Source organism: Haemaphysalis longicornis, unplaced genomic scaffold, assembly GCF_048455015.1.
Source record: "Haemaphysalis longicornis isolate Haplotype H1 unplaced genomic scaffold, Haemaphysalis longicornis Haplotype H1 scaffold_3, whole genome shotgun sequence".
Taxonomy (NCBI): Eukaryota; Metazoa; Arthropoda; class Arachnida; order Ixodida; family Ixodidae; genus Haemaphysalis; species Haemaphysalis longicornis.
The window spans coordinates 33,274,383-33,293,846 of NW_027526335.1; the positions used below are offsets into that span (position 1 = coordinate 33,274,383).

General features: G+C 48.4%; 1 long non-coding RNA gene across 4 annotated transcripts in view; it reads right to left on the reverse strand.

Moving 5' to 3' along the window:
• Positions 1-19,464, reverse strand: part of LOC144173209 (uncharacterized) — a 339,775-nt gene that overhangs the window by 214,121 nt on the left and 106,190 nt on the right. Inside the window, exon 2 of one of the 4 annotated variants that reach the window (XR_013323187.1) lies at positions 11,981-12,808. The exons of the other annotated variants lie outside the window; for them this stretch is intronic. This is a non-coding gene — a long non-coding RNA (uncharacterized LOC144173209). Of the gene's footprint in view, positions 1-11,980; positions 12,809-19,464 lie in introns of those variants that run through there. 4 annotated transcript variants of the gene reach the window in all.

Below are 19,464 nucleotides of genomic sequence, written 5' to 3' on the forward strand. Positions count from 1 at the left end.
GAGAAAAACTATCGTCTTTAAAAATCACGAGTGTTGTTGTTTTTCTCCGCTCACAAAAGAAGGCGCTCCTTGGCACGGCACGCAGTTACGTGCCAGTGCCCCTATTTCTTTCCCCGGTGTGTGAAATGTATTGCCATGAAAGGTCGTTTATCTCATGGCGTCGGTTGCATACAAATTGTAACAAGGAAGATATAGACGTAAAAACATGAAAAGAAAAACAGCGTGTTGAGCCGGCCGGAAGTGCGACCCAGGGTATCCCAGCGCCGCCGACTGCTGCCATCTGGGTGTGCGCGCTTGCTTCCAGCCCCGCTGCTGCCCACAGGGAGGCTGCTTTGCGTGATCGCCGTGACGTATTGTTCGCTCATATCGACGTATCGTGGAGAACGGTCCCCTCCCGATCCTCTCCCTCACTCCTTACCGTTCCCGGCACAGCCCGTCAGCGAGTCTGCAGCCCTTTGGCGAGCATGCTACGTTTTGTAAGAGTGCCTGTCGTCTGTGATAAACGGTGGTCATCTAGTCGCTGCTAGATAAGGGCCTCTTTTGTGGTGTGCAACACGAATGGGCGACCTAAAGCGGGGGACATCGCCGATAGTGTGCGGGCCACTCGTAGGAGGCCTTCTTGTAAAGCGGCACACCAACGCGTTAATATCGCAAATGCCTGCGTTTCGATGATGTTGTCAGGTTGCCGGATGTTCTACACAGCTGAGGGCCCAGCAGCTTGGGTGTTTATGCGCCTAAGGGCGGGTCAGAAAGAACGCGGAATATAAATATTTCTTGGACATACATGCGTTTTTTTTTTGTTTCTTTATGACCGGCGAGTAGGCAACTCACTCAGTTGGTGCGGCATTATTAGAATAGAATAACGCTGCCATCGTTACTCTTACTCGTCTAGCACAGTACCGAATGCCGAGAGATTGCCCATTAAAGCGGGATTAGAAGGACGGGCCAGGAGGCTCGCGGACGCGGACGGATATGTGACGTCTACACAACGTCACCGGATGGTCCGGCTTTGTGGCGTATCCACAAGTGCGGAGAGACTAGCAGACGACAGCGCGGAGGAAGCGAGGCGGCTCTCGAGAGGCACACATCCAGACACCTTAATTAGTTCCTGGGCCTTCGCTCCCGATTGCGCACAGCGCCCCCCGAACGTCAAGGCACGCTTTTTCCGGGCGCCCACTCTTGTGACTACTTCACGTGTCGACCACGCCGCGTCGAAAAAGCCACCTTCGCACCTGGTACAACCTAAAACCGCGGGACCATAGTGCAACAAACAGGTTCCATTCACCGCGGAGGCCCGTCGCGGTCGCTCGGGAACATGTGGCGACATTAGAGAGTTTTAGCACTGCGTATGCTCCGTCTCTTCTATGGTTACCGTGTTGACCCGGATCCGACTACGCCTGCGCACGCAGGCACAGCGAGGAGGACGCAACCCACCGTAACAAATGCACGGCCATGGCGAGGGCCGGACGCGGAACTAATCCCTCCTAGCGAAACGAATGCGCAAGTGCCCAGACGGGTTCCGGTCAACACGGTAACCATGGAACAGACGGAGACTACGGAGTGCTGAAACTCTCGATTTTCTTTCCCGGAGTAGATGAGCGATCGGCTCACTCTATCCGGAGCATCCACGGGCGATCGCCGCCGAGGGGCGGAGCCTAAAACTGCTCACGTGAGCGGGCTTCGTGGGCCAGAAAGACGGGATTTCTCCATCGTGTGAATCCCGTGTTCCAACCAGCCAACTAAAGTCGACACGCTCATGAAAACGATATCTTCTTTTAAATACGGTTATTCCCGACAAAGTGTCCGTTTTTAAGCCCACACTTCATGGCATTCTTATCGCAATCAACATGTCCCATTATCGTCAAAGGAGAGTATTTATAGGGCAGTCCAGGTCACGAAACAGTTCAGTACCACAACCGAGAGCCTAGCCAATTGGGGAAAGTGTCTGAGGTTCTGCATCGAGTGTTCGCGGTTTCTGTCTGGGCCTCGAACTGGGAGAGGTGCAGTTGTAACAACCTTGTTAGGCGTGTGAAAGATTGAGGAGTAGGGCTTGCGGATTTATTTTTGCGACAACTAGTAAATATATTTCTTTTTTTGAGACAAGTAAGTGACTTTTTTCTTCGTACAGTGTGTCAATTAAGGCTAGGCAGGGTTCTCCCCGATTGTGTTATTATAACTGAATACATTTTGAGGGGGGGGGGGTATTTTTGGATATTTTAAGGAAGTTTGGCCAGCGTGAAATTTTTACCCGCAAGGTTTTCAAAAGAGCATTTAACTACGGTTACGCGGAAAACATTGTATGATAATATTGTCGATGTTTTTCTCCCTGCGGCATTGTACAGAGCCATGTACTGTGGAAGGCCGGTTAGCGATGTTCTTAAGAGGGTTAAAACAATGCATATGTGACCAGGGGTCAAGTCCTTTGCGTTTAGGTTACATACAGGAACGTTATTATCACGAACGTTTATGTAAGAAAGGGGGTTATTTCTACCGGGGGGGACAGATTGTTTTAGTTGTAAATCACTCGAGACGAAAGATCATATATGTTTGCATTGTTGGGAGTATATTTTTGGGATGTGCTACAGAGGACATTACCCAAAGATTTTCCACTAGATCCTCGCGGTATACGTTACTTTTCAATACCCAATGAGGATGGGGTGCCTTACGATTTAGTCATGGCACTATGTCTCCACAGTATATGGCGCTTGTACAATGATGTTGATGGGCGCTGTGCAAGGAAGTATTTCCAACAGAGCATTGGCCGATTCGCTGGAGACATTACATTCCACCAGGAACTACCCGCTTGGCTGCCACAAATAGAGCAACTAATCTATATCAGGGCATTTTAATTGCCCAAGTGAGCCCTTTGATGGCTGGCAACTCCGCCTTTTGTATGTGTGCGTATTTAAAATTTTGAAATGTAATCTGTTGTAAACTGTCCAAGACCGACAATAAATTAAAAAAAAACAATCCCTAACTCCCCATCACTGATAATGTCCCGCCAGTAACCGTTGCGCTCTTCCTGAAAGGGGTGGACGTCCCGGCAACAAGCAATTTTAAACAGGCCAGTTATATATCGACATGGTTGCCGCATAGCTGCGTTAGCTGAGCTTAGCACAACGAGCTTAGCACTTCTGCAATTTGCCTGTTGCAATTAGACTAACATCGAAAATTTCACGTATTTCTTCATAAGAAGTCAGCTTAGATACTGTCTGCCTGTCGATTCCAAATTTTAGGTTCTATTTTTGCGTTCTGAAGGTATAATTGTTACCTCGGTAATGTATTTGCCGTTCAAACAAAGCTTTGTTCGTGTTAAGCATCACTAGGACTAAGCTAATACTGAGCCATGATGTGGCTTTATTCTTCACATCCCATGAGTTACGTTCTAGTTTCTTGCTGCGATTCGCAATAGGTGGGCAATAAACGACTTAGATAAAAATTGGAGGGCAGCAAGATGGTCTCCACCTCGCACAAAAGCGAGGAAGTTTCTGGGAACATATGATCTTTTCATTACATTTCACTTAACCCTTAGCTAATTGAAAACCAGCGAGCTGTATAAATTGCAATTATGCCAAGTATAGCTTGTTAGGGGCTCAGGGATTATCATCACAGCTAGGTAGCCCAAATGAGCCAAAGAAACAGTAAGAGAAAGAGTATCGTGTAGGTCTATACAAAAGGTAGTGGTGCAGTATAGAAAAAACCCAACAAACCGTGGCCCCACACAGAAATCTTACGCAATAGTGCCACTCGATGAGGCCAAAGAAAGCGATCCTGGCGGCTTCTGTTCCGTGGCCTCTTCTGGTGGCTCAGCCCTGTTACCAACGGGCTTCCTGTCCTGTCCCGCGATTCCTAACGTATATTTCTCGATGCTTTTCTCCCCTGTTGTTGTTGTCGCTTTCTGAACAGACCAATAGGCACATGACCATCCTTTTTATTTTGGTCGTACCCTTAAGAGATAAACAATAAGCAGCGCTAACGAGAAACGGAACGAAAGGGAGCCCCCTAATGATGACCCGATATCAACCCCCATCGAGAAATCTGTGGCCTAAGCTGCATTGAGCGAACGCCGGGTAGAAAACCCTTCGGCTCGCTAATACGCCCTCGGCCTGTCCTCGACAGAGCCAGTGGCAGCGGACCGCCAGTTGTTGTTCCTTCGTGAGTGGCTGGATTGTAGGGAATGCGACCGGCTTTGTCTTCTTTCCCGCGCAGTGGGCTGCCAACGAGAGTTCCGATTACAGGAACAAAGATAAAGCATAATTAATGGCGGGTCCTTCTTGTCAGACAAAAGATGCGCGAGTGACTGGAATGAAAGTGGTTTATTATTTTTGCACAACGCGCCTTTTTTTGTGTGTGTAGCATTTTCGACGGAGAGGTGTGAACCTGAGAACGTCGCATCCCCCCGTTGTCGTTATGAAGTTACACTAAATTTATACGCTTCGCGTGCTGATATATTTTTTTGTGGATATTTTGTGTGCTGATATATTAATTGAAATAAATTTGACCACCATGTTGTCGCTTCCACCCGGAGGTTTAGATGGTTGTTTGTTCATTTGATGTTTCATATGCTGAAGCAGGTGCTATAGACCATGGCGGCATTCGCAAAATATCGGTGCAGGCAAAGAGCCTCTGTTGTACGTAAGGGAGTTATCATTATTCAAAACATTGAGCTACTGATTCCGTGACAGTGCTCTGCGAACAGGACTAAGGTAAGCAAATCTGCACAGCGGGATACAATTGAGGCGCTGTGAGGGCGTCATCCAGCTATCGGTGTTGGGTCCCCTGTTTTTTCACCAATACATTTTTTAAGTGCAGAGCACTTAAGGCGCTCGCCTTGTCGTCCTAGCTCGCTCGCTCGACCCAAGTATATAGAGCACCAAGGCGACGTCCCGGGGTAACGCTGTTGTTCGCGATGTTCCCCAGAGGCTTCGAAAGCCAAGCGGTTTGTATAGTCATAAGCGTTCGAAACTCGTGAAACGCTGGCGCATGTCATACATCTTCGCGTTGTTTAGCGCAAAGAAAACTATAGGTACACTAGCGGTAGTACCCGGCGGTGCCCGGGTGGGCCATTATATTAAGAACAGCAATGGGTATAACACAAGTTCGTTTTTTTGTCAGTCGTCATATTATGCTACTTCATTGGGAAGTGGTACACACTCGGGAGCGCGTGCCTGCTGTCAGTACATGGGCTCCAACTGCAGGCGCGTCGTGGTAATGTGAAACGACTGGCACTCGTGCTTTACTCCAACTCTCGCTAAACAAATTGCAACATGATGGTGCGCTCGAGCGAGTGAGTCAGCGAGTGAAAAAAGTTTTATTGAGCAGGCGACGTGGGAGTGGTTCCCAATTTCAGAAATCCACGTGATGAGCGGGCAGCCATCGCTCCGGAGGAAGTATTGTCTGAACATCCAGATCGCTGTTAGTCACCAGGTTCTCCCACAGCTCAAGGGTGGGAAATGTGGATGGAAGAAGGAGGAGCTTGGTTTGAAGGAGGAGCACGGGACAGTAATGGGTGGTGCCGGCAATGCCCAGACTTTAAAGAAAATAGACCAGATTTTCGTAGATAATATTTCGCTCGCTCATACGTGCTTGATCGCACGTTCTACAAAATGGCACTTTGAACGCGGGCTACGGCAAGCTTCCCGAGAGCGCCCTGCCCGCCACGCGCTTTTTGCCGGTCTTCATCGAGTGTACGGCGTTTACTGAAGCGTGGCTCGACGGGCGGTGTGCGCGCGTTCGACAGCTGGCTATCCACGTGTTTGCGGAGTGGCCTTGAATCTTCAGCCTGTAGTAATTCACGTGGGTTTTTGTAGGGAGGGTTGTGGAAAGGCGGCTTGTTATGCGTTTTAACACCAGAGCTATTTATTCTTGAGCTGAATCCGCTGGTGTCTGCCAAACAAAAGGACAAAGAAACTCCTCCGGCGCCACGCGCCCGGCACGACCTTCACCCAGCCGCGGAGGCGGAGTCAAGCCTCGCCGAGCTGTGACATAATCGAGCGCGGCGCCACCGCTCGACCTTCGAGAACCCTCGTCTCAGCGTTCTTGGCGGGATCTCTCACTTCCTCTTCTCCTCGACAGTTCACGTGAGTTCGCGCCTGAAGTAGGTTAGCACTGAACCACTCGCGCTACAGGCGCCGAATTCGCGAAGCCGGTTGCCGCCGATTCTAGCGCGTGCTGCCGCGGTCCTCTTTGGGAGAGATATGAAAGGTTGCGACAAAACGATCCGGGCCTGCCAGTGATGGAGAACTTTGAGCGGCAAGTTCGGAAATTCATGTAACGTGCAACAACCGGGTCTCGGACAAAGCGAGAGGGCTGCCAGCTCTGCTGGTTCTCCAGCTTTGCAGCACTATTGCTAGCTGCGCCAACTTTGTGTGCATGTTATTAAAGCGAAGCTTCATTATCCTAGTGGAGCCGAGTTTCGCCGTCGCCGGCATTTCACCTTCATTTGACCCCAGCTGGGCCGTAGTCTCTGCAACGCATCACGTGATACGCCGCCGCCGTCAGCTTGGAACATTGATTCTCCATTGCTGGGTCGCCGCCTGACCATGCGATTCGCCGTGAGGAGCTGCGTGGCTTAGAGTAGCGCCGCGCTTGCCTAGGCAGTGTGAACTTGGCCATTGATGAGAGCGAGGTCGGGCCGCTGTCTTTGAGCGTTACGTGAGGCGGAAGGCTTCGAGTCGTCGTAGGCAAGCGCAGTTTTACCACCACACGGATATCACCCGGTGAGCTGCTTCAGTGCAGCGTCTTTACCCAAGCCTAATCACAGTCCTGTCTTAGCCACCTACCTAAGCACAGCCGTTATAACTGGCTTAACAATGACTGTATACACAAGTAGATTAGTTGCAGCTTGCTCAAAGGTTCATTAAGTGGAACCAAGACTTCCCCAGGCGAAACCAAGCTCTCGCCATATGCAGCAGCCACTTTTTCAAAAGTCCGTCTGCTATGACCTCGCGTGGTGCGTGTCGCCCTACATCGTGCTCTCCCAGGCCACCTCAAATCGCAGTCGACCTCCGGCGCTCACTCTCCCCTTAAAGTTTGGCAGCGGCTGACATACAGTCTTGCCGATTTCACAAACGCAGCACTTAGCATCACGCAGGAGTATTTAAGGTTGTTGAAAGTAGCTGAATAAAATGTTGCAGGATATCTCTAAACAAATTTTCACGCACCCTGTAATGGGAATCTTACTACCCCATTAAAGTAAAGTCAGTGCACTGAACAGTTTCAGCCATGTCAGAAGCTGCGTGAAGCGTCTTTTAAACCCTCCTAACAACACGACAGTTAGTGTGGCAGACCTGTACACGTGTCCAATCACATTTGGGAGCATTGTCACAGGTTTTACTCGTGACAAAAAGGGCACCCCTACAACTACACCGAGCTTCACTCCTGCTGTCATCTGACAATTTTCAAGTTGATGATGCTTTTTTCAATGTACTCCTGTGGCAGACCAGCGCCAGCAGATTCCGTTTAACACGGGGCTAACAGGGTGAAACGGAGAATCTGGTGTCTTCTGGCGCGGCTGATTGGCGGATACCATGGCCACAGGGTTTCTTTGTTGAGCTTTCGTCCCTGACCACCCTTACACGCAGGCTGAAATGCCCCCTAAGAAGGTCTCCTTTTTTTTTTTTTGTTTTTTTTTTTTTTGCGCACGCTCGCCACCTCGTCTGCCTTTGCTCGCTCCTCCTCTCGTCTGGTCCGCGTCTGTGCCTTTCGACCATTGAAGACTGGTGAGGCTATTGCCGTGACACAGACACTGGCAGGCCGGCCTTTCGCCGCCGTTTCCAATGGCGTCCTAAAAGAGTTAAGAACCGTGTGGCTGACACCGCAGTTTTTGTAATGCTAGCGGAGCCCCTTTCTTTCTTCCATGACAGAAACAGTGCCCCACCTGCGTCTCGCCGCAGCCAACAGCAGGAGACTTTAGTAAACCAGGCGCTTTACACACTGGCGCTCCTCTAGCTCATGATGCGCTCTGCCGTTCGTCCTTTGCACCGCTGGTACGTTCTCCGCGCGCACAGCGTGTGTGCCAGAGGCATAACACCGTAGCTGGTGCACGTTTTGCAGCGAAGGGAATAGTCTATCATCGGAAGGGGGGGAGGGGAGGGGCGAAGGGGGGATTTTCCGTGGCGTCCGTGTGCAGGGAAGAGCTGGAAGCAAGCTAAAACTTGGAAAGCAAAAAAAAAAAAAAAAAAAAGACCAGTGAATGAACGAGACAGAGCCATTCACGGGGTATCTTTGGCGGCTTACGTCCATGCCGTGGGTAAGAATTACAGCGGTGGGTTGGTTAGGGGGGGGGGAGCTAGGTAAGAGTTTGGTTCAATCACAACAATTGCGCTAAATTGACAAACAGAGGAAGGAAGACAGGCAATGCGCATTGTTTGTCTTCCTTCCTCTGTTTATCAATTTAGCGCAATTGTCGTGATTCATAATGCACCAACTAGCCCAGCAGCACATTTTACTAAGAGTTTGGTGTCAGTGTTGACCGGACATGGTAGAAGGGGCAAGACAGTTGCGTCGGAGCTTGTCAAGAAACCTTCAAAAGCAGCGTCCACTTGAATGAAAACTAGGTTCTGCACTAGCTTTCCTCACATGATTGCGAATGGGCGGGCAATGGCCCCAGCGCATACGAGGGTTGGTAGCTCGTGGTGCAGGCGCAGCAGCCAACGCCGACCCGCAATTCAGTGTAGCGTTTCTGCACAATATTTACAGATATGATATCTGTCCAGCTTTCTGGGCATTCCCGAATTAACAAAGTTTATTGGGAATGGTAAGGGTTTTCACGCTCAATGGGCCATTTAGTTTTTTACATATTAATTCCAGATAGCCATGACCCTAGACAACATATGTGCGACAATATCACGAAAGCTCCCTGGAACACCCAGAATTTCCACTTTGAAAAAATACTTTGAACACTGGAATTGTATTTTTGCATTCATTTACCCATTTACAACTTACAACCATTCATGAATCTTGCATTCAGCGATTATGTAAATAACTCAAAGCAAGATCCATTAAGCACTATCAAAAAGAGCTTTAACTTAACCACACCCACACCACATGGGCTACATTCTCAGCGGGCTTCGTTTTATTGGGCGGGCAGATGAGGAGCACGTCAACTGTTATACATTCGCTCCGGTTGCATCTAATTGGCAGTCTCGAAGCTGTTCTTCTACCGAACGTTCGCAGCTGCAACCACTTTGCATAAGGAGGACTACCAGGGCGGCACCCCCCTCTCTTCCTATGCACACCAAGAGTATTGCATGAATGTTACACTCGCTTCTCATATGTAAAAGTCTATTCACTCGACGCTGACACAAAAGTGGGAGGGAGAAAAAGCTTTAGCCAATGGACACGCAATACAATATGTTCAAGGCGTTGTCACGGCCTGGTTGCTCAGCATTTGTGGTGAGAGCCACCCCGTTGAAGGTGAAGATAATAGCAGTAGTGTATGCCGAATAGCTATGCAGGACCAAAATAGAGTAATCCGAGCGCTTTACAACGAGAACATACTAGCTACTTCAATGACAACAGTTAACATCGATTCAACCAAACATCAATCTCCGAGCCATTTCATAAACCTAAATGCAAACAGTAGTTGCAAATAATAGACATAATAACGCAAAATAAATTGTGTTGACTGCATGGTTAGGCTGAGCTTCTTGCATTTCTATGACAATTTACAGAGATCTGGTCAGCGTAAAAAATTTTTAAGATGACTATTTCTTTTTTGCTCTTGTTGTTTAAGGATTTAAAGGCCCATGTAAAGCCTAGGAAGGAACCTGTCGATTGCACCTACTTTCACAACATCTAAAAAGTTCCTAACACGTACTTTAAGCCTCAGTGAATGTAAAGTGATAACATTTGGCGTGAAACCAAGCACCAAAATCTACAATAAATCCCCGACTCTCGCCAGTGCAATGACACGTTTATTCTAAAAACTCTGCACATTATACAACACGTAGATTTCATTCGATAACCTTGAAAGCGTTTCCAACAGACTCCACTTTCTATCACGTGATGATACATCACTAAACAAGTTTAAATTATTCTGTTCAGCCTACAGTGTTCAAGAGCAAAAGAAATTGTCAACCTCGTAGTCTAAAGTGAAATAAAAGAGCAAAGGAAAGCTTCCACTGCTTTCATTTGATTGAAACGAAATAACAAAAGAAACGGCCTTTAATGACTGGAATGTTGCCAGGAAATAGTACTGTTTTGGAACAGCAGCAGAGACCCTAGTTCGATGCGACTGACGATGCGTATCAGCTTGCAAAGCGGCTACAGCTTACAAACACCACCTTTCTTCTTTTTCTTTATTGACTTTTCGACTATTCTCTGAACCCGGTTAGAGCCTCCGAGGAACAAAGCATCGATCACCTTGTTCATTAAAATTCTGTCTGTTTCTGACACCAAAGAATGTTAACAAATCTGTGCACGCACAGTCATGAGCAAAGTTATTCATGTTGGCGATGTTCCCAGCCTATTAAAGCGTTCACAATCACCTTTCAAGGACAAGGGGGGGGGGGGGCGTCGTTCACTCGTTATTACGTCTAGTAGCATGCCGGTCGAGCACAAGCAAGCCACACCACCGTAAAAAGGGACCATGTCAACTGAGAACCGCCGCTTTCCACCGAAACAAACAATCCTAGGAGCACGTGGTTTCCTTCGTGGCTGCAGTCAAGCGTCGGTGCGTCTGAGACTGGCCGCAAGCCACGTGCACCCGAAGCAACGCAAGAAAGCGATAACGTGGGTGCAGCGAAGAAGCTGTCGATGCGGCCCAATTCCTCAGGTTGTTGAGACACTTGGTCGGGAGCGCCGCGGTGCAGGGGAAGTAACATCCCACCGACGGTCCCCATCCGACCTGGATGTGTTCGCAACTGAACGCGGAGCCTCGGGATTCTGCGCTCGAAAGAGTCTTCGACCGGCGCACGCCGCCAGCAGCGGGGCCCTGGAACGAGAGGCGCATGCGCCTACTTCTTCCCAATCCCTTCCCTTCCACCCGCTTTATTCCTCCCCAATTCCGTTTTATTTTTCTCCACTTCTCCCCCACGCCGTTATTTTGTTTGTTTCCCCTGACCAGAAAAAAAGAGGCGAAACTGAAGGGAACTGGCACAGGAAGCGAGAATGATCTTGTTCTCTCTATACAGCGTGTTACGACGATAATTGGAACACTTTAAATTTTTTTCCCTGAGCGAACCGCTGCTCTATTCGCGCTCAAACTTCACACGAAGGTAGCATTTTGTAGTCCATTTTGTTTGACACCGAGAACAATGGCGCTACTTAACTGGTTATTATGAATATAAATAAAAACGATTTTCGTTTATGTGAAAATAGCGGCCGATTTGGACGTGTGAGCCAGTGCAAGCTGATTTTGGAACGACGGCGCGACCTGGGGCTTGCAGAGCGAAACGAATGATGGGGATTCACCCTCCTTCTACGGCAGGAAGGAGCCAAATGGGGAAACAGACGGGCAGAAAATAAAGCAGGTTTTATGATCGTCTGCTACATCGTTTGGCTCCTTTCCAGGGTAGGAAGGGGCCAAATGAGGTAGCAGACAATCAGGAAATGTGAAAGCAAGTGAGGAAACAAATCAAAAGTTTATTGGCAGCCATGAACCCTGGTAATATTTTATTTTTATCGGCATCAGCTGTTATGCAACTAATTGTGATCATCGCCAATTAGGAACCAACAAGATTTTTGATCGTCTGCTATCTCATTTTTCTCCTTCCTAGCGTGAATCCACATCGTCCGTTTCGCCCTGCATATCGTTCCAAGATCAGCTCGCACTAGCTAGCACGTCCTAATCGGCCGCCATGTTGCCATGGGCGAAAATCGTTCTGATAAGTAGCGCCGTTGTTCCTGGTGTCAAACCAAATAGACCACAATATTCGACCTTCGTGTGAAGTGTCAGCGCGAAGCGAGCAGCGGTTCGCGCAGGAAGAATTTTTTAAGTGTTCCAATTATCGTCGCAACACCGTGTATAATATGTGGACACACCCTTTCCCATTCACCTAGACTGGCTCCGCACGGTTTCTTTTTTAAGAAGTATTTCGGCGGCGGCGGATGCGGCCTGCTTCAACTGCGATCTCTTACGTCCCGGCTCCTAGTCGCCTTTTTTGTGTCATGCCGGTTTTTCGCCCGTCCTTGCCGCAACCATCATCAGCGACCGGAGTTCCTCGCTGTTGGAGGATGACCCAGGACGCTGCGGCCAGCAAAACGCACGCCGTTCGCTACAAACCATTCTCACTCTTCTTTTTTTTATTTTTGTCTGCAAGTGCTTGTTTCGTCCTTGCCTGGTTTTATTTCGGCAGCATTCGTTGGAAGGTTGATAAGAAACCGCTTGTAACTTTGCGGAACGAGCTATTTTCACTAAGTTTTAATGCATGTTTTTTTTTTAAGCAGTAAGGATGGCGGGGTAAATAATGGAAGTCACGAGGGCACATGCAAGTACAGAAGCACCAGTGCGTAGTGTACGCAATATGCCGGTTATAACTGGATTGCCGTCCGTCCGGTGCACTGAGCTTACCCTGGCCAACTGGCATAAGCGGCATTGTTTTCTGCGACTCTGTTCGTGGAGCATACCCAATGTTTCATGAAACGAGTACTATAAACCGTTACCACGGTGAGAGAATATGTTCTTACACTTTGACAGTAACAAACATTATAGAGCAAAAACCCAGTGAAAAACAATTCGAACGTGGACTGCAGCGATGCGGAGCAGTATGGTGTCGCGGTCTAGGTGGACTGGCAGAAAACAAGGCGTTCTGTCGTTCGCTGCAGAGGCGTAGTCCACATACTTATGTCCGCTTCAGTACTTGTCCTGGATACGAAAACGCATACGTCACAAAACGCAAGATTGAGCGGGAGCATCAAAATTGTGCCTTAAATTGCTTAGTTTCCAAGTTAATTAAGCATCGCTTGGTTCTGGACAAGGGCTGGGGCCACTATGAAACACCAAATCTTTCGAATAAAGCAAACTTGCAATTTGTCTGCATTGTGGCTTAGATGTGGCTTAGGTATTCTACGCAAACAATACGTCCGAACGTGCACTATCGATTCTTGTTCTTGGTTGCCCATCCGTCAGCAGACGACGCTGACGATGATAAACGTGATTACGCAAGTTATGGGGATGACGAGCTGTGGTAGTTGCATAAAAGAATATCGTCGTCGCCTGCGCACATACTTTAGCGCGGACTCCCGACAGCCACCTTTGGTTATGGTTTTTTTCACGTTGCCGACAAATGTGTTTCAAGTGTAGCGGATTTCGTGCAAAGAGGAGCAGATTTTGAGCTTATTAATGCAAAAAATGTTTCGTTGAGGAACTAACCAAAAAAGTGCTTCCCTTCAGCGTTTTAGCAAAACACACAGAAAATAGCTGCGTGGCAAACAGTTTGCAGCGATTTGAATGAACGAGTATTTTTTATTAGTTTTCTACGCAAGAAAACGCCATCCAAATTCTCTAAAACAACACCACGTTATGGCGACTTCAAAACTACGCATAAAAAATTTAATCGGTTGAGGAACGTCTACAGCAACTTGGAAAGCTATCGGTACCGCTCTTGTTTTGCTGACTCAAGCTATGAGGTGTTTTTTAATGTCCATATTTTCCTAAACAGCAGCGCTATGCATCTATACTGGTGGATGTAGACATATATAATTGTGTTTTAAAACTTGACTTGATAAAATATGCTTCCCAGTAGAGTAATAAGCATAGATTATTAAGAAGATGGGGAGAGCCAACCAATCAATGGGAATTTCACACTCCTGTTTTTAGACCGATGCACGTATTCCTCAACTCCAGTTCCCCACGACTGGAAGAAAAATGTCGCACTAATATCTGGTGGGGTCAAATATTGACAAGTAAGAAAGAAATATTGAATATAAGTTAGCACAAATGGAACAAGACTCGATTTACTTCTTTGTTAAAGGCTTCTAGCGGAGATTTGGGCAGAGTACATCGCAATTTTTTTTTTAAACGAACCCATTTTCTGCAGACCGAATGAAACCTTGGACTGTTTTAGACGGGGTGAATAATCAGCAGTTTTTTATGACCTGGTAGACACTTTAACTTAAGCTCAAGCACAGCCTTAATATATATGCTATCTGCACTTCGATAACTTAGAAGGGGTAGTGATTGTCGCAGTCACTTAAGCCTTCATCTGATCCTTCGCCGTTCCTCCGCCTGTACTCAATGACATTGCGGGGGAAAATTTTCTGATTCAACTGATACGCAGATCCCAGTAGAACGAATGGAGGCGAATGCAACAGAACAGAAAACGTTTTTGTTGTACGTGCTTTTGTTCCACCATAAAGCGCAGAAGCCGCGCCAACGTTCCCCACATCTCGCCGCTTTCTTAAGGTTGTCTTGTCTCTGCTGTCCTACAAACTGTGTATCCCGCCATACCACTTTGTTCTTTCATCTGATTTTCTTTCGCGCGGAGATGGAAGATGGAAGAAAGGACTCGAAGGGGGGAGGAAGTGGCGTTTTCATCTGTCCATTTATTTATTTTTTTCCCACTCGGATCTGTTTTCCAAGTTCGCTTTTCTAGCGTTGGGACAGAGACGCCCTACCTACGTTTTGTTTTTTCCCGCCGTTTTAGACTACAATTCGCTACAATTGCTGCCATATTGTCCCGGTGGTCACCCCCTCGTTCTTTTCGCCCACATGTCAATTGCCAGCCTTCCCGAAAGGCTTCGAACCCCACAGGGAGGGAAACCTGCCCACATATACACAGCGACATAAGCGTGAGTCGTGGTTGCTTTTGAAGCACAGCACGAAATCGCGAGAAAGAAATTCCCAGCATCTCAAACGGCAAAGCGGAAAGATAACCGAAACCTGTGGCACGTCGCCCCTTCTCCTTTTTTCTTTTCCGTCAGCCTTTTTGCGAATGCGGCTAGGACAAAGGAAAGCGGGCTGTTAGCTTTCACCGTGTTTTTACATGGTTCGCTCCTCGAACGACTTTACAACAACGGCCATAACAACAATAAAAATTAAAATGCAAGGCCGACTTACGCGAGAGACAGAGAGAGAGAGAGCGAGATAGCAACTTTTATTTAGCTTATTTGTGGGTGGGAGTGGCTTATAAGTCCAGAAGCCCAAACGGTGTCTTCGCACGTTCAGCCCTCTCCGTCAGCATGACCTGGGCGGCGAGGTGTGCGCTGGACAATGCAGTCTCCCACTGCTCGAGGTTTGGGCTAGAAAAAGGGGGTGGAAAGTCTGGGTTTTGATTGCATTCCCACATTATGTGATACAGGGAGCCTGTTTGTCCGCAGAACTTGCAATGCGGTGAATGCTGGTTAGGGTATTGCTTATGAAGTCGAACCGGATGAGGGAACGCGTTGGTTTGTAGCAGTCGAAGCGTGAACCCTTGGTGTTTACTTAACTGGCGGTGTGGCGGTGAATAGCCTGTAGTGCTGGGTAATGTCTCGGTAGGAAACAAGGGGGGTGGGGTCAGGCTCTCCTCCCATGGCCTGGTTGGCAAGTGCTCAGGCCGTCTCGTGGGTGAAATCGTTGCCCGCGAGAGAGGAGTGTGCCGGGGCCCATACTATCACGACCTTCCGGTTTGGGGGGCTTGCGCAAAGGAGGCGGTGTGCTGTTGGAGTCACCATTCCCGCAATGTATCTTCTGCAAGCCTGCTGTGAGTCGGAGATGACTGTAGTTGCCTTGGTTTGAGAATAGCCAGTGCTATGGCCACTTCTTCCGCCTCTTTACTCGATGTTTTGGGAACGGTTGCGCTTGTGAGGCATTTGACTCTTGGTGTCACCACCGCCACCATTGCTCTCTTCTGTTTGCAGCTTGCTGCGTCTGTATACACTGTTCCATCGCCATTGCCATACGTCTTATCTAGGGCTTTGACCCTGGCCTGTCGTCTTCCTTCGTGATGTCTGGAATGCATGTTCCGGGGGATTGGCCTGATTTCTATGCACTGGCTCGTATTTGACGCAACAGCTCTGGGTTGTAGCTGGCCCTAGGGGTCCACTGAAGTTTCCCCATGATCATTCTGCCAGCGGGTGTCAGTTCAAGCCTTAATTTTTGGCTTGAGAGGTGACCTTCGATTAGGTCGAATGTGGTGTTGTGGAGGCCTAGCTTAAGGAGTCCAGCTGTCGAAGCGCTCATACGGATTCCTAGTGCCTGTTTGTAGGCTTTGCGTATGATTACGTGGAGTTGTTCCTCTTCACTCTTGGTCAGAACTACGTACGGTGCAGTGTAAGTAATGCGCGAGAGTATGAAGTCCTGGACCAACCTGGTGGTGTCAGCTGCTCTTTCAGTCCCCTCTGTCTGTTGGCCACCCTGCGTAGCATCTGAGTGACTTGTTCTGCGGTCGTCTTTAGTTTTTTAATCACGCCGGTGTTCTTTGTGTCCGCCTGATTGTCTAATTCAAGAATTCGCATCGCCTTTGTAGGCCTGATGGGATGACCCTCCAGCATGATTTGAATATTGTCCTTGTCTTTTTTTCGGCCTAGCGTGCGAACGACCAGATGTTCCGACTTTTGTGGCGCAGATGTTAGTCCGCACATGTTAGTCCGCACATTGACAGTATCGGCTGCTTGCTGGAGCGTGTCTTGGAGGCCGCCAATGGAATCTGTGCCCGTCCAGATAGTAATATCGTCGGCGTAGAGGCCGTGTTTTATGTTGGGAATTTGGTCTGATCGGTTCGCCAGCTCAAGAAGGGCAATGTTGAAGAGAATGGGGGATAGGACAGATCCTTGCGGGGTGCCCGTGTATCCAAGGGTAATTGGGTCCAAGGAGACGTCCCATATCTTTATGATGGCTTGGTGGTACGACAAGGAGTCGGCAATTTAATTGTACATCCTTTCCCCGCAGCCTGTTTTTGCCAGTTTATGGAGGCTGGCCTTGTGTGACACGTTATCAAATGCCCCTTTAAGGTCAAGTGCCAGTATGGCCCGGGCGAGTGTCTGGTGGAAAAGGCGAGTACGTCCTTTTTGATTTGAACGAGGATGTCCTGGGTTCCCACATGCCTTCCAAAACCGAACATGGAGTCAGGCATTTGCTGTGTGCTATCAAGGTGTTACTTAAGCCGCAGAAGAATCATTCTCTCCATTATTTTTCCCACGCAGGAGGTCAACGATATCGGCCGGAGATTATGTATGTAGGGTGATTTTCCTGGTTTGGGGATAAATCGCACCTCTGCTGTTTTCCACGAGATGGGAAGTTTGCCTGTGCGCCAAAAGACGTTGAAATACTCCGTGAGATCTTCTAGAGCCTTGTCGTCCAGGTTAGCCAATAAATTGTTAGTGATTTGGTCTTGTACGGGTGAACTAGAGTGTTTGCTGGCAGCAATGGCTGCTTGGACCTCGTACAATTCGATGTCTTTGTCCAACTAGAGGTTTGGTGTGCCTTCATAGAGAGGAGGAGGGTCTCTCTTTCCAGGACGTAGGTATTTTTTCCTCAGATCTTGGATGAGGTCATCGGTGGTTCCTGGGTACAAATGTATGGTGCACGCCAGGATTTTACTGGTTTCTCCCTTGTTCTTTAGGGGGTCGATGAGATGTCTCAGCAGGTGCCACGAGTAGAGAGCGTACCCTGAAGGCCGTCACACAACGTGAGCCAATTTTTCTTGCACAAGTGGGCAGTGTACTCAGCGGCCAGTTTACTTAGTTGCGCTATGTGCTTCTTGAGTAAGCTGTTATGCCTGTGCCTTTCCAACGTCTTGTGAGGCTATTCCTGGCTTCCCAGATGTGCAAGAGTTTGGAATGAACGTGTCCAACTTGGTATGTCATGGCAATTGTGTTCGTGTTGGCTTTTGCATCTCTTATGACACTTTCCACAAGAAGCCCTCGCCTAGTTGGCTGAAGACACCGAGCTCCCAAAACACCGGGAGCCCCGTGGTGCAACCGGGAGCTCAGTGGTGCAATCACCACAACTTTTGGGCAAAATAAAGTTACTACTACTACTTCAGCCCACTGGTCATAGGATTTCTCTTGTGAGGGGTCGCGATTTTTCCTTTCTTTTCTGAACTTGTCCCAGTCAGTATATTTGACTGTACTTATGTGTGACCTGTAGTTCACACCTTTGATTAGGATGTTTATAATGTCGTGATCGGATCCCAAATTCTCTATTGTGTTGGTCCACGTAATGTCGAGCGAGCCTCGGAGAAGGGACAAGTCTGTGCATGTGTACCTATAGTGACGTTATTTCCTGTGCGCGTTAAGGTCTGCGGGTCATTTAGGAGAGTGAAATTGTGAAGTTCTATGACGTTGAGCAGATCTTTACCTCTTCTGTTGCTGTAGGTGTAGCCTCATAGTTGGTAAGCCGCATTAAGGTCCCCCCTTATGAGGAGAGGGACGTTGCCGGAGAGTTGGATGGCTTCTCGTACAGTTTCTTCTATGCCTGGTCGCTTTTTGGAGAGCCGGTAGTAAATGTTAAGAATGAAGACGCTGTCTTTGCAGTTTGATGTGCGTGGAGCGAGCTATACCAATGTGTGCTCCCAATCTCTTTGCGGAATGAAGTGCTGAATGGCTGCTATGTTGCTCTTAACCAAGGTTTCCGTAGATCATCCAGAGGGATCTGTGTAGGTAATGTATCCTGGAAGCTTGGTTGGACTGTTCGTTTCTTGAATTGCAATGATTTCAGGCGTTGGCGTGAGTGTGGCGAGGTACTGTTGTAGCGCTGCTTATTTCTCTTTAATTTCGCGACAATTCCATTGGACCAGCGCAGTGATGTCTTGCCTATTTGGTTCTGTAGTCATCAGGGAAGGAGACGGAATCCTTGCTTTCACACGTTGGTGGGCAGGAGTATGGAGCCGGCCTTCTGCGGATAATAGTTGTTTTCTACCATCTCCAGTCTTTCTTCTATCCGGTCGATGCGAGTTCCTAGTTGGTCGATCCGAGCTACTACTTCATCAATTCGGACGCCGTTCTCCGCTACCCTAGTGGTTATCGTCTGTAGAAGCTGGTTAATTTTGTCAGACTGAGTTTTCATCTGGGCCTTGAGTACCCTGCCTAGCTTATCAAGTTGGCTGTTCTGCTTGTCTGAGAACGCTGTGAGCACGTCTTCGAAGGAGGCTCGTTGTCCTTGCGATTGAACAGATGGCGTGAAGGCTTTAGTGGTGTCCTGTGGCGCTGTTTTGTTCTGCCTCATTGTTTTTTCTTCAGCTAGCGACGTGAGATTTGTGCATGTCACCGGAGTGGGAAAGGTGGCTGTGTCCGGGGCCACATCATTTTCTGCGGCATTACGTGATGGTCGTTTGCCTTTGTCTGTGACCTAGTCCTCTTGTTATTTCTCTAGTTCTGCTAGGCGGCTTTCTAATGACGCAATAATAGACTGTTGTTGCGCCAACTGTGACCTAAGGGTTGAGCATTCCTGACACGAATGTGGATTTGCGTGCTTTGGTGTCATGGGTGTGGGATCTCCTCGAGCAGTGAGAGACACTACGCCTGCCAAGCTCACCTGTTTCTCCTCATTTCCGGTCATCGGTGTCTGCTTTCGGGACCCAGATCTGTATCTGGCGCTTG